This window comes from Protopterus annectens, chromosome 14.part0 (assembly GCF_019279795.1).
Source record: "Protopterus annectens isolate FY-2018-M chromosome 14.part0, PAN1.0, whole genome shotgun sequence".
NCBI classification, from domain to species: Eukaryota; Metazoa; Chordata; order Ceratodontiformes; family Protopteridae; genus Protopterus; species Protopterus annectens.
Window position 1 is genome coordinate 1,103,174,993 of NC_056748.1, and position 15,617 is coordinate 1,103,190,609.

Sequence of the window (15,617 nt, forward strand, 5' to 3'; positions counted from 1 at the left end):
CATGCTGGAATACATGAATATATCAAGTCCTCGAAACCACATTATATTGGGCGACTGCAAATACCCAGACATATAGACTGGGAGCATTATACCAGCTGCAACAGTGTAGGACAAAAGTTCATCGAATCCACAAACCAAAAGGCCCAGGAACAACGTACCACCCCCACAAGAGGGGTAAAGCATACTGGATGTGATAATCAGCAACATGGAGTGCGGGATGTCAAGATGAGAAGTGTATTGCTCACTGGTAAAACCAGACCATATAGTAATCACACTGGATATACAAATCCTGACCACAGTCCCTGGCCGGAAAACCACAGTGGAAAACATGTGCTAAGCAATATTTGCACACCTCCAAACTGATGTAGAATCCATTAAAGGTCCCGTGCAGGTGCAAAATATGGGCCACACCTCAGAACCTGTAATACAGCCATTCCATGAACACTGCCAGGAATGCTTGGATTATGCAGTCCCAAATTAAAACAAGACACAGTGCCTAAATCTGGCATGGTGGACACCAGCCATAACCAAAACATGCAAGAGAATGAGGAAGCTACTACATGATAGAGCAAACATGAACAATGAAGTAATTACTGATCAGTAGTATGGCAATAAAATCTGTCCACACATGCAATTCACTAAGGCCAGCCACAACAAGTGGAATCTGTGAATCCTGAGGCAATGATACACCTGCCCCAAGTACACAGACAACCCCCAACTCCACCCAAGAAATACAAATATATGTGAGAGATGCAACCATCCATCCAAACCGGAGGCAGAGCTCCCTCAACTCAGTACACCCAAAACAAGTCAGGAGGAGGTAACCACACATCACGAACACATACCCACATAGAGCCATCACAACTGTAAACCAAACACATACACACAGAAATACATTGCCGGAGGCAGAAATCACAAACACAGCACACCAACAGAGGCCTCTAAAGCAGACACCCAATGAAACAGCCTCAAACATAGCACATGCAACACATAGCACACAAAGCTGGTGTGCCAAACAGTCACAGGCCAGAAGGAGAAACAACATGCCTGATACAGTTGTAATAGGTGACTCCATAGTCAGACACACTGCTGTCCCGCACCAGACTGAACAAGGGAAAGGTACAGTAAGCTGCCTGTAGGCTGCCACAATATGCCACATAACAGAAATATGTAGGTCACTCCAAAGCAAATAGAAATATGATGCAGTCATAGTCCATGCTGGTGTGAATGACCTGAGATGTACTGCCCTAGACTACATGTAAAGAGACAGATGAGCTATCCGATTATGTAGTCCAGGCGGTATGACACTCACCCGTTAGCAGCAACCTACCCTTACCAAGAATAATGCCACAGTACAAACAGAATGATCAGTCATAGCAAGTAGCACACTTACTGGTGTCATTCCAAGGGGATCAATGTCTGTCTGCTTGGGATGTCATGCTTGACAAGCCATGCAGCTGCCCTTGGGATGGCCTGCACCTGTTACCCCTGGGCGTCTGAATATTGGATAAGGCCTTTGCCACCTCCATACAGCCTTTTGTAGGCAAGGCTGAAAGACTGACCCACCACCCGAGAAAACATAAGTGGGAAGAAACATAAGGGAAATGCTGACCAATGCCAGATGTGTACACCCAATATGCATGCTCGAGGCCATCCCCAGAATAGAGAACATCGATGTCTGTGCAGTGACAGAAACCTGCTGCAAGGCTCTGACAGCACACCAGCACTACCAGGTTATACCACGCATTACCATGTGTCATGACCCCAAAACCTGGAACACAACATAAAGGAGGGTGGTATCCATAGGCAGCACAGACACCCATCGTCCAGGTAACTGACAATGCACAAGGCAGTGGAGTTCACCCATGTGCAACTAACTGTAGGCAAGACTGCTGTGCAGTCTGTAGCATGCTACAGACCGCACTCTCACACACAATAACCCCCAACCGTCCTGAAGACACTGGACAGTATGAATGTCCCACCAAGTACCAAACAAGGTACCACAAATTACCACATAGGTGGTAAACCATTATGTATGGAAGGAGTAACCAGGGACCTAGGGACACAAGTGGACAGTAACCTGTTATGTGACACCCACATTGCCAATGTGGCTAGGAAGACTGTCTACATGTGACACCATTATCAGGAAAGGAGTCACATCTCTGACAACAGAGGTCACTGTGCCCCTATACTTTTCCCCAATCACACATAATCTAGTACAATGCCTCATATGGGATCTACCTAACCTGACACCTGCAGCAGTTAGAAAGACCTCAAAGGTACCTCACCAAGAGGATAAAGTGTCAGACATATATGTCATATGCTGCCTGGCTGTAGACACTCCAGCTGACTCCAGTCACAGACTGCCCACAGAGGCATTGCATGCCTGTTGTACCAGGCCATGCCCAACACAGGAGTAATGGACATGCTCCACCCCAGACAACACATATCCATTGGAGCTGCGAGAGTGAGAGATGTCAACCTCAACAAATAATGAAATAGGATGTGCCAGTGGGACAGATACATAATCCAGAGGCTCCCCACACCCTGGACCAGAATCCCACTCCATGTTAGGCAGAGCCCCTCACTGACACTGTTCAACAGGAATCTTGCCAAGTGGATGGATGATTGTAGAGTTACAGTGGGGGTCTTCACTGTGTCATGTCCAGACAGAGGCACAGCAAAGCAATAATAAATGGCCATAATATCCACATAGCAAGGGGTCTCAAAAGCCACACACACTCTGGCTAGGCTAACAAATGCCCAGGGTGGATAGCCTAGTATGAACCTATGAACCTATGTAGATACAAATTGTACAGGACACTAAGGATAATCCCAAGGCTTACACAACTGATGGTAGGAGCCATGTTGGGAATTCACAGATATGCCCTGAATCACACAAATACAAACACACACACATATTGCCAACATACATCCTGACAGGTGCAGTCCAAACCCCACCCCCACGAATGCAGAATATCTATCCCAGCAGACTGCTGGCCCCCTGACATTGCAGATGCTGAGGTAACAGACAACATATCCAAAGCAAAACACACAGCAGCAATGGTATGAGATGGTGTCCTGGGCTTAGTGCAACATGGACTCTAAGATGAATGGAATCCCAAACCGCACTACTGCTCAATGTCAGCCTTACCACAGAATATGTACCCAAAGAGCAGTGTACAACAACAGTGGTCCTTCTCAACAAAGGTGTTGCCTGAATGGATACTGAACAGTACTACCCCAGAATCCTGAGAAGCCCAGATTGCACAGCTATGGAAAGGATCAGCATGTACCACAGACATAAGGATGTTGGGGACCTACTGACACTAGACCCAACCCAGTGTGGCCTTCTCAAGTGCAGATCCTGCCCCTAACCATGTTTGACTCAATTGAAACAGTCATTAAGGTCATTGATGAGGGCAATGTGCTCCACACAGTGTATCTGGACCTTGCAAAGGCTTCTATACAATACCCTACATGTTCAGTATAGATAGGCTCACCAGCGTAAATATAAACCCACATGTCAGTAGAGGGGTTGCAAACCAGACCAACGACAGAACAGACATGGTCAGACATGCTTCAGCCATGTCAGACTACAAACCAGATATAACTGGCATCCCACAAGGCTTTGTCCTGGTATCTCCCTCGTCTGGTATATATGTCCCATAGGTACAGGCAAACATGGAAGGACTGTGTCCTAACATGTTTGCAGAGGACTACAAACTGCTCACCACATATGATCCACCAGCTGACACATGCATCCCACAAAAGGGCCACATAGAAACAGACAACTGCTGCCATAGCTATGTCAGCAAGCTAAGTGCAGAAACGTGTATAGTCAACCCCCGTGGATATACAGTAAGTGCCCACCAATTACCACATAGGTGTTAACCCATTATGTAGTTAACATGTAATGAGAGACCTGGGGACACAGGGTGATAGATATCCTGCATTGGACAAACATGTGCTGTAGTGTTTACAGAAACATACCATATACCCACCTAATCATGAAGGCTGTCAGATCTACATAAGGGGAGGTCATTGTGGCTCTGCAGTCATCCTGCATCAGTGGTACAATCGACTACAATAGCCCCTGTGGGATGTACCTCAGCAGACACCTCCATCAACTGTAAAGTCCCCAACAGTACCTCATCAGGAGTATCAAACAGCCTACACAGATGCCATGTGTTGCCTGTGTTGCTGGCATCAATAAACATGCTGCACCTAGTACAATCTGAATGGCAGTGAGCTATGCACATGAGAGACCTGAACCCCAGCACTGACTTACATAGGACAAGCTGTACTGTGTGATCCATAACACAGAATCCACTCCCACCCATGAGTGAACCCTCAGCACGGGCTACCCATAGAGTCACTTATCAATCTTCCTCAATAGGAATCCTGATGGGTGGACGGGAGATGGTAGGTTTATCCTGGGTATCACTGTCATGTCACAGGTAGACAGAGGCACAATATACTAACCATGACATATGTCATGGCAAACTCCTCTTACAATGTGTGTTGAAGGACAAACACACTCTCCAACTTGCATTAGACATGGACTAGGGCACATCGCTAGTGTTTGCAATTGTACACCTATGTTGTGGAATACACTAACAATGTTGGACAAGCCTGGTGTAAGTAGTTCATATCTGAACAGAATGCAACATGGTCAGATGTACACAACTGGCCCCAACCAGGCTGTTGTGCCCACTATCGAAATGTAAAGCAGTGATAGCAGTAAAGCCCAGGATACTGTCCACCACAGTCAAAGTACTACCAGTACACTATACAGTACTACAGTGTTAGGTCAGTGTGAAAGGATGTTGACAACTGTATGCAAAGTATCCCATGCAAACACTGCAGGCACAGTATAATCCTGTTGTGTTCACACACAAAGCAGTTGTACAGTAACTACACAACATGACACACAACCCACAACCATAAACGGGTGATAGTTTGTGAAGTTCACACACATCCACAAATGTGGTGGGCTGCAGAGTCCAACATATGGAATGCTCACACTGGGCATGCTCACACACTTTGACAACATGCCATGGGAAGGCTGAACTGGGCATGCTCACACAGTCCAAATCTTGGTTTAGCAGTTGGACACACATATCTGGTATTGTTATGTGTTATGCCAGGAACCAACCACATTACAGCAGTCTGCCCAGTGCACACAGTTAAATGACTACAGAGACATACGTGATATAGTGGATCCCTCCCATATGCAAACATTTTCCACAGATGCAGAAGTTGTTCATACCAACAGGGAATGCTATGGCAATAAAGGTATGCAAACAGTCTATCAGCAACAAATAATGTGCATTTGACAATTAAACATAATGGTGTAGAGGTCAACACTAGGCTGTTTGCCCTAGGGAATGACAGCTTAGCCATAGTGTGCTTGGTGTCTGCCTCCCCACAGGATGCACATTCCCCTTTCTAAACACAGATGATGTCAGCACCCTATAAGTACAGCAGGAGAAAAGAAACTTCCCAGTAATCCGAATAGCACGCTCCGCTAATGCGTCCATCTCAAGTGTCATAACATAGTTAGGTAGGGGTTTCAAATCCTGCAAGTGCTCAGTGTGTGTGTGTGTGTGTGAGTGGGGTTGGTGTGTGTGTAAGTCTGTGTGAGGGAAATGTCCCTTTTGGCAAATAGGAAAAGACACTACAGGATGCACATTCCCTTTCTAAACACCAATGATGTCAGCACCCTATAAGTACAGCAGGAGAAAAGAAACCTCCCAGTAATGCGAATAGCGCGCTCTGCTAATGCGTCTGTCTCAAGTGTCATAACATAGTTAGGTAGGGGTTTGAATCCTGTGAATGGCAAGTGTGTGTGTTTGTCTGAGAGGGGTTAATGTGTGTGAGGGAAATGTCCCTTTTGGCAAATAGGATAAGACACTACAGGATGCACATTCCCTTTCTAAACACCGATGATGTCAGCACCCTATAAGTACAGCAGGAGAAAAGAAACCTCCCAGTAATGCGAATAGCGTGCTCTGCTAATGTGTCTGTCTCAAGTGTCATAACATAGTTAGGTAGGGGTTTGAATCCTGTGAATGGCAAGTGTGTGTGTTTGTCTGAGAGGGGTTAGTGTGTGTGAGGGAAATGTCCCTTTTGGCAAATGGGATAAGACACTACAGGATGCACATTCCCTTTCTAAACACCGATGATGTCAGCACCCTATAAGTACAGCAGGAGAAAAGAAACCTCCCAGTAATGCGAATAGCGCTCTGCTAATGCGTCTGTCTCAAGTGTCATAACATAGTTAGGTAGGGGTTTGAATCCTGTGAATGGCAAGTGTGTGTGTTTGTCTGAGAGGGGTTAGTGTGTGTGAGGGAAATGTCCCTTTTGGCAAATAGGATAAGACACTACAGGATGCACATTCCCTTTCTAAACACCGATGATGTCAGCACCCTATAAGTACAGCAGGAGAAAAGAAACCTCCCAGTAATGCGAATAGCGCTCTGCTAATGCGTCTGTCTCAAGTGTCATAACATAGTTAGGTAGGGGTTTGAATCCTGTGAATGGCAAGTGTGTGTGTCTCTCTGAGAGGGGTTAGTGTGTGTGAGGGAAATGTCCCTTTTGGCAAATAGGATAAGACACTACAGGATGCACATTCCCTTTCTAAACGCCGATGATGTCAGCACCCTATAAGTATAGCAGGAGAAAAGGTACCTCCCAGTAATGCGAATAGCGCGCTCTGCTAATGCATCCGTCTCAAGTGTCATAACATAGTTAGGTAGGGGTTTGAATCCTGTAAATGGCAAGTGTGTGTGTTTGCCTGGGGGGGGGTTAGTGTGTGAGGGAAATGTCCCTTTTGGCAACTAGGTGAACAGACTACAGGATGCACATTCCCCTTCTACACACTGTTCAGCAGATGGCCATGGCTCTGGCACAAATTGTCTGTTGCTATGATGCCCCTTTGGAAGATGCTTGTGTCAGCTGGGGAGTCGATTATGGTGTCCAGTTTGCAGTCATCTGCATATTTGGACAGCCACAGTTCATCCGTGTTGGCCTGTACCTCCAATAAATATATACCAAACAAGAGGGTCCCAGGACTGAGCCTTCTGGGACACAACCTGTAACTGTTATGGGGTCTGGCATGGCTCCAGCAATGCTAACCATGTGGGTTCTGTTCTTGAGCCACTGTGCAATCCATCTAGTGACATAGGGGCTTATATTTAAGCTGGTGAGCTTCCTAGAATGCCCAAGTGGGGTATTGTTGCTTGAAGCGTTTGCAAGGTCCAGGTAGGCTGTGTGAACCACCTTCCCTCGGCAATGGCCTTGGTGACTGTATCAAAGAAATCAACCGGGTTACACCCGGTAGTGCTGGTGTGCTCTCAGTAGCCCTGAACCAGGCATCTGTTACTGCACAGATATCGATGTTTTCCATGCCAAGGAGTGTTTTGGGTGCATGCATCTGGAGGTTTAGACATCTGGCGTTGGGTAGCATTGCTCTTAGTGTCTTATCCCTTGTGATACCTATGAAGGTGGGTTTGTCATTTGAGCCCTGCCTAACATAGGCACTATGGGGTAGCAAGAGCCTTTGCCAATATCTGAAAGGCCAGGGGTGACAGGTGCAGGCTGTCCCTAGCAAAGCAGGTAGTTCAACAGAAGATGAATGTGTGAAGGTGTAGTGCCTGTGATTAGTTAGCAGTAGCATATATGACTGCTCACGTGGACACATGCCAGGCAGGTCATATGCACTGTGTCACAGGCAATGTACATGTGAACAGGACAAACAGTGGCAACCTGTCAAGTGGGACATGGACATACATATAGTAGGCTATACAGATGGCACTAGGAGTCCACAGAAGCTCTAACTATGCATTGCAGGTGTGATCGGTATTCCAGGGTAATTGCAAGCAAACATGCATGCAAACAAAGATACAGTAAACAGGGCTCCATGTAGTCCATTGTACAACAAACAAGCTGTACCAGTTCCAGTAGGTAACACTGCAAATATGCAGGCACTATGCACATGTACATGGAAATACACAGGTCAGATGGCTAGGGTCCAGTCTCAGTGCACATAAGTGTACGGAACATGCATGTACTGTCAGGATGTACAATAACTGGATAGAAACCCATGTGCTCATACCTGCAGTAATACACATGTCAAATAACAGACATTGAGCCTTCACTCAGTGGTTCCATACTTAGTAGGATGTATGCTCCCTGGCCTGCCACCACAGTATCCCTGACATATATGGGGACTCTCCCTCCTGTGACAGTTAGTTATGTGTGTTGGGGCTGTCTAGCATGGTATGAGATGTGTGCATGCAGTGCTAGGGTGCTCCTGTGTGTCCTGTACCAGTTGTGTAGTTCTGCACACATATCAACATCCTCAAACATCTGCATTGCAGAGTCTAGTGTGGGCAACATGCCACTTGCAATTTACATGTCCATCATTGTGTATTACTACATTCATTACCCTATCCCTGTGCTACCTATGTATGTAGCCTTCTGTTGACATCATTACCACCAGTATGCCAACATGTGCAGATGATACACTATGGTACTTACCATGGGTGTAGACAACAGGACATGACAATCACACACTTACTGCATCAGGCATGCTGTGATATACCCCCAATTAATTCAGCACACAGTACTGTTAACAACATGATACTATTACTACACATCTATGTGGTCACCCTGTGCATCAGCAACATGTTAACCTGTACCTGCACAGTTGTTACAGATTGCAGGAGGTGGCACAGTTTCATCATATGCACAGGGTGTGAACTTGGTATGCCTGAGTCAGCCACCCATACCACCAATTGACATGTATGTGTATGTGTGTTGGTGGGGGACAGCAGTAGAAGGTGGGGCAATGTTGATGCAGTGTGTGTGTGTGCGGTAGCCCTAGGTGTTGTCAATTTGCATGTGTGTATGGATGCACACAGTTCCACCTCATGGCTGCCATATACTGGTGTTTGTGGACAGCCACAGACTGTACCTGCCAGGTCATACAGATCAGTGTCTCTGGCCACGGACACGGTACCTGTGCCTTGCAGGGGTGCTACGGACCGTATCCGGTACCAACCCAGACTGGGTACTGTCATCAGAAGCAGGTGTTCGTTGACTGGACACAGATCCCTGTCGGGCCTGGCCAGAGCCACGTGCGTGGTCTCCTGGGGCGGTCTGATGACAGCACAGACCCAGCATTGCTGGGGCTTCTGCTGGCACTACGGGGGCGGCCGCGGCCCTGTTGTCGTCCATGCCGACTGCCAGCTGCTGCTGTTGCTGGCATACGCCACGCGACGCCTCAACGCCCACCATCACCCTGGCTCATGGACATGTAGTTGTGGAACCGGTCTAATATGTCCCCACAACGTCTGTCTACGACATCGGTGAAATCACGGATGGCAGCTGCAATGTCACGCATACTGTCAGTCATGGCTGTGCGACATGCTGCCAGCTCCCTCAGACCCTGTCTGGTGTACCGTTCCATACGTGACTGTGCCTGCATGACAGTCTGAAACATAGCTGAGGTTGTAAGACCTCTGTGGGCACGTCTGACAGGGGCAGTACGCCCATGGATGCTCCCACGAGAACCCCTGGACATCTGTCTGTGTGGTACCATCTCTGGGCCATGCCCATGGCTGCTGTGTGGGGAAGCATGTGCCACATATACCACATTACCCTGGTCAATGCCCACTGTATGCTGTCCATCACCTAGGGACAGTGGTGACAAGGGGTGTATTGGCAGGATAACTGTGCGCATTGATGGGGTCGACAGCTGTGTACTGTCAATTGGCTGACCAATGGCGGACCCTGGCATACCTTCCTGTGCCATTACACCAATGTCATCATTATCAGTACCCACGGCACCTGACTCAGGTTCCCTACTACATGACACCAGAGGAGCAACAGAACCTGTGGGAAGGAAACAGGAAACACAGTTTACAATGTCTACACATTACCAGCGATGCACACATGCACAGGTGCACACATGCACACATGCACACGTGCACACGTGCACAGGTGCACACGTGCACACATGCACACAGTTTCACACAATTGTACAGTACTCAGTATGCGTGATATCAACACACAGACACAGACACACCTAGATGCATACAAAGAGCACTACTAAGTGAGCCAAATAGTACTATTACTATCAACACTATTACAGGAATTGTTAATACACACTCACCAGCATGGATAGGCTGCATTGCAGTTATACCAGAGGGTGCTGCAGACATGAAGAAACTAATGTCAGTGGGCACAACTGTACCATTGTTACTGAGTATGATACAGGTCAGGAGTACAACAGTCGCCTTTCACAGGTCGGCAGCTAATATTGAGGATATCACACTTGCACATTAAATACTATGGTGACAGCTACAAACCAAGGACACACCTCACACATGCATTAACTACCAGTGTACACAACAGTCAACTATACATATGACATATTACCTGCACGTTCACCGTCTTGCTGCTGTGTGGCTCCAGCCTCCATCATGATGCATGTCTGCTGTTGTTGTTGTTGCTGGTGGACTGTAGCCACTACACTCAGGAGTAGTCCCTCCAGTCTGGTGAGTGGGGGATGTGTAGCCACCCCACCACCTGTGGCGACCTGTTGCCTGTGGATATCTGACGCACGCTGACGGACATGTCTGATTAAATCACTGCAGTGATGTCGTACCTGTTCATATGTCCTATTATGCGTGCCTATATCATTTACCCGACGGACAAGGTCTTGCCACAGTGCAGCCCTCTCCTGCTGATTCTGGCTGGTGCGGGAAAAGAGTATTGCATAGTCCCGCACCAGGCTCTGGTGTATCTCCTCATCCTCAGCTGTGGAGTAGGTGGGGTTCCGCGGGTGGGCCATGTACCTGAGAAATAAAATAACCTGGTATCAGCAATATATGTCAGCAGACTTTGGCACACATACTACACATGCTACTCGACTGTTATGATACAACATATCTCACATATGTAGCATCTGTCTGTCTATTGGTGGATACACATGTAGATGGCCAGGTATCAGTGCTCGGCCAGCAACTGTGCAAGAGTACCTGGCAGACGCCATACGACATACTACCAAACACCAGCAGTCAGAACACCGATTCAGGTCAGAAGCACCTCCTCACTCTGGGGGTTTGTATCTAGGTACTGTATGGCCTACATCGGCAACTACTGTGGGCTGACCACACACTGATTGCCCTGGATATACATATCCCACCTCCACCACCAGCACAGATGACTATAGTGCATAACATTACAGATACAAACTTTACACTTTGTAACAGTGATATGGTATCCATACAGCCCACTGGGCCAGTGGCAGATACAACCCACAATGGTGACCCCTACACAATTGCTTTCTACAGACATCTCCAAGTATGCATGGATCATGCAATCCCATATCTGACCAAGACACTCTCCACAAAGGGACAGCATCCTGTCTGGTGGACCCCAGCCATAGACAGATTGTATTACAGAAGATGGAAGCTACTGCAAGACAGAGCATCATTCACTGAAGGGAGGGCATGTCTGAGCAGCACTGGTAAGGATCTATTTCCCATCATACTGACTACATGGGCAACGTTGAGAGGGAAATCAAGAGTGACACTACAGATGACCAGGAGGCCTTCCTCAGTTATGTTAGCAACCTAGTCAGGAGCCATCCTCTATGCCCATAGGTAGTACACAACACATATTTCACTGACACCACAGATATTGACAACATTGTGGCGGACAGGTTCAGTGCAGGTGTCACCCCGCCCTCTCCCCTGTAATAAGGCATAGTTATCCCAGCTGACTGTAACCTCCCGTCATCACAGATGTCCAGGTGAGAGACACCCAGGACAGCAGAATACACAACATGGATGGGACCTGATGGTATCCCCAGTTGCATGCTACATAACCTCTGACAGGAGCTAAACACACATATAGGAGTGCTATGTAACACTAGCCTGACTACAAGATATGTACCTGTACACTGGTGCACAGCAGCAGTGGTTCCACTCCATGAAGGAGGCACCTCACCATACCAATACAATACAACACAATACATTACATTACAATACAATACTATACAATATGCTATTGCCCCTGTGTCTACAGCAGCATACTGTTCTGCTACCCTGACCATTGTGACACATGTGGTGTGATGGTAACTGCTGCTGTCACACAGTTACACAGGGTGACTCATATGGCATATTACCTATCTGACTAACATTCAGCAGGGGTATGTGTGACATGTACTCATGGGGAGTCTCGCTTCTTAACACTGTGTGGTTTATTGCAGGGTGTGTCTTATCTGTGAGTAGGAACTCTTACCTCCACATGTGCACACTATTGCAGTGGCATGGACGACACACAGCAGACATGTAGGTTGTGGATGGTGGGAGGTGTTACTATGGTTGTTGGACATCTGTCATGGGTGTGACCTCCATATGTAAATCTGGGAGTGGTAACACCTATGTGGGTAGCATATGTGTACTCTGTGGTGTTGTCAGTCACTGTGCATTGGTAATGTGTTTGAGTGCGTTGTCACAGTGTTGTACATGTCACTGTGTCCTTCTCCATATCTGTTGCTGTCATGTGAGGTCCATACCATGGCATCCATTATGTGGTGTGGGGGGTACACCGACCTACATGTCCATACCTGACTCACCATGTCTGCGGACACATACCATGTGCAGGTATTCCAGGGATAGTGTGCCACTGTGACTATCATTGGGGCCACTATTATACACATTTCTGACCCTGCTCACCCCTGACACATGCAGTGGTGGGCGGCCAATCACATATCTGGTGGTTACTGGTGTGGGTGATCTGGAATGTGGTATGATACTCCGGATTTGACACTGGTGTTCACTCCATGCCTTTGTCACCAGGCACCTGTTGCAATACATCTGTACACATGTGCCTCACTCAGACTTTATATACATCTCTCTCTCTCTCTCTCTATATATATATATATATATATGTATATAGATATATCTATATGTATATATATATATATATATATATATATATATATATATATATATATATATATATATATGTCGTATACATATACACATAGATATTGATGTACATATATTGCCATAGATGTGGAGGGGCACAGAGGGGTGTGAGTGACAGAGGGGTGGGACAGGCTGTGTTGCAGGTCATCATATACAATCATACCTGTAGGTAGTCAGATCAGTCTGTCTATGTATATGTATCTACATATATCTATATCTGCATGTGTGCATTACATAGATATGTTGGTACAATATTCTATCGACATCTGTCTATGTATTCCTACATCTCTCTCTCTATGTATGTATACATATATGCATATCATATATATATATATATATATATATATATATATATATATATATATATATATATATATATATATATATATACACACATACATATGTTGACATACATACATATCCATATGTTAGACAGGTATATCAACATATTTGTCTACCATACTGTATACACACACTTAACATACTGCTAAACATATATAGCTGTGTAACCTAATTTGTACATGGCACTACAACCTACAATCAAACAACATTGATATGTGCACATACATGCTCTCACATACAAATGTATGTACAGCCTTCACTGATAGTTGCTGTATGTCTCCTGCCCTTTACACATCTTCATATACATATGGATACAGACCAATGACACATATGGAGGGTTCACATTATGTAGACCTTTATAGTATTACTTTACATTACCTGTGTTTGTCACAGCTGCTTCTGCTGCTGTCTGGTTCTCTGTCCTGCTGCTCCACTTCCCAGTTGTCAGCTTTCAGGTAGCTGTTGCTGAACAATTCGTTTCTGTCTGCTTAATTGCAGTTTTCTCTGTCTCTCTCTCTCTCTCTCTGTCTCTCACGTCCTTCTCAGGGTGCAATGAAAGTATTGTATGCGTGGACATGGAGTACAGCATACTTTGTAGGTATCTGCATATGCCCATGTGATGGCCTCTGCACCAATTGTTAGCCAGCATTTGCTAATTGCATGCAGCCAGTTGTGTACTGATTGCAGTTCTCACTGTGATTTCAGAACAGTGCTATAAAAAGGTGTGTGAGATAGGCGTAGCCCTTTCAGATGTTAAGGGCAGGGACCATGCTGTTATGCTGTGGACAATGTTCTGTGAGTGTAAAGGTTGGTATCTCTCTCATATTTCCAGGTGTGTTGTAGATTAACATTCCTCTATTCATTTCTCCAGTTTCCTGTACTAACTGTGTATGTACACTGACAACTACAACTACTACTATTGTTAATGTGTGTGTGTGTGTGTGCTTTCCTTTCACATTTGCTTGCACTCTGTTGCTAAGTCTTCAATAGTTGCTCTTTACAGTCACTACTTGTATGCCTGCTAGGTGTCTTGACTGTAGTGTGCTGCTGTAGCTTTCCTATTTTCGATGTACATTCACACCTTGGAATGCTTGCTATATCTGCTAGGGTGTTACAGCATGCAGTGTGGTCTGGCCATGGTGTGGGCCTTGACATCTATTAGGGTATTTGAGTATGCTGCTAAGCAGGCCCCAGAGACCTTCAGGTTTATCAGTTATGTGCCTCATGGAATGGTACATATCAGTGGGGTACACCCATTAAAATGTCTGGTATGCTGCAGTTGTGACTGTGGGTTAGCATGAGCATATGTATTACTACACTTTTTCTGCCATGCGAGTGGTGAATACTTTCCGGACTCCATAGTTACCATTGCATGTGTTACACCTTTCTGCCTACTGTTTGTACATTTCACATGGGGTCTGTGGGGCATCCCTGTAAGACATTCACTGTTGCTATGTCTAGGTTCTTAACTATTCAAATATGGTGGTGTTGGACCTGTCATGTGTACAGATATTTGCAGGCTGTCCACATTTCTGCCTCATAATTTGGTCAATATCTCATGCACACCTTTATCTGGCAAGTCAGTCTGGGCTCAAGTCAGAATAGGGTGACAAACATTCAAGTTCCAGACTGCATACCCTTCCAAACATCCCACAAGGTGTAGACCCTGTTACTTTCTGAACTGTCTGCATTTGTTGTAACTTTATTTGTAATGTGTCCCTGGTTTTGGGCCTTTGCTCCACATATTTTATTACTTGGTCCGGATGTGTTCCTGTAAGAGGTTGTGGGGTATGGGCAGTGCTTATCCTGCTGTGAGTATGTGTGTGTCTTGCAAGGTGCTATGGTGACATTATTACCTACTAGCTTCCAACTAGCATGGCTGTTTCTGTTCACACACTACTATTATGGAAATCCACCTGTTTTGTTTGTGATTCTAAATGTCATGCTTTGTGTACTACACATCTATATTCCCTTTACATTCATTCCTACTGTTACATGATATATTTACTTTATCACAATGGTTCTATATAAGAGTCATGGCTTAGTGGTAAGTCATGCAGACTATAGTTGCCAAGGTCCTGGGTTCGGGACTCACAGTGGGATTTTATTTTTCATTTGAACTGAGTACAGGACCTGTCAATCAAAGTGCCTAAGGCACTTTTAAGCAGTTGTAACCGGGTTAGCGCTGGTTTGTGTGGAGCTCACGCATGCGCACTGGCGGTTAGCTCCGCGCACACAAGCGCACACCCGCTTACAACCGCTTAACCG

At 46.1% G+C, this 15,617-nt stretch overlaps 1 protein-coding gene across 2 annotated transcripts in view; it reads left to right on the forward strand.

Moving 5' to 3' along the window:
* LRRC20 (leucine rich repeat containing 20) overlaps positions 1-15,617 on the forward strand; it is a 1,971,882-nt gene that overhangs the window by 938,639 nt on the left and 1,017,626 nt on the right. The gene's annotated exons all lie outside the window — the stretch shown is intronic.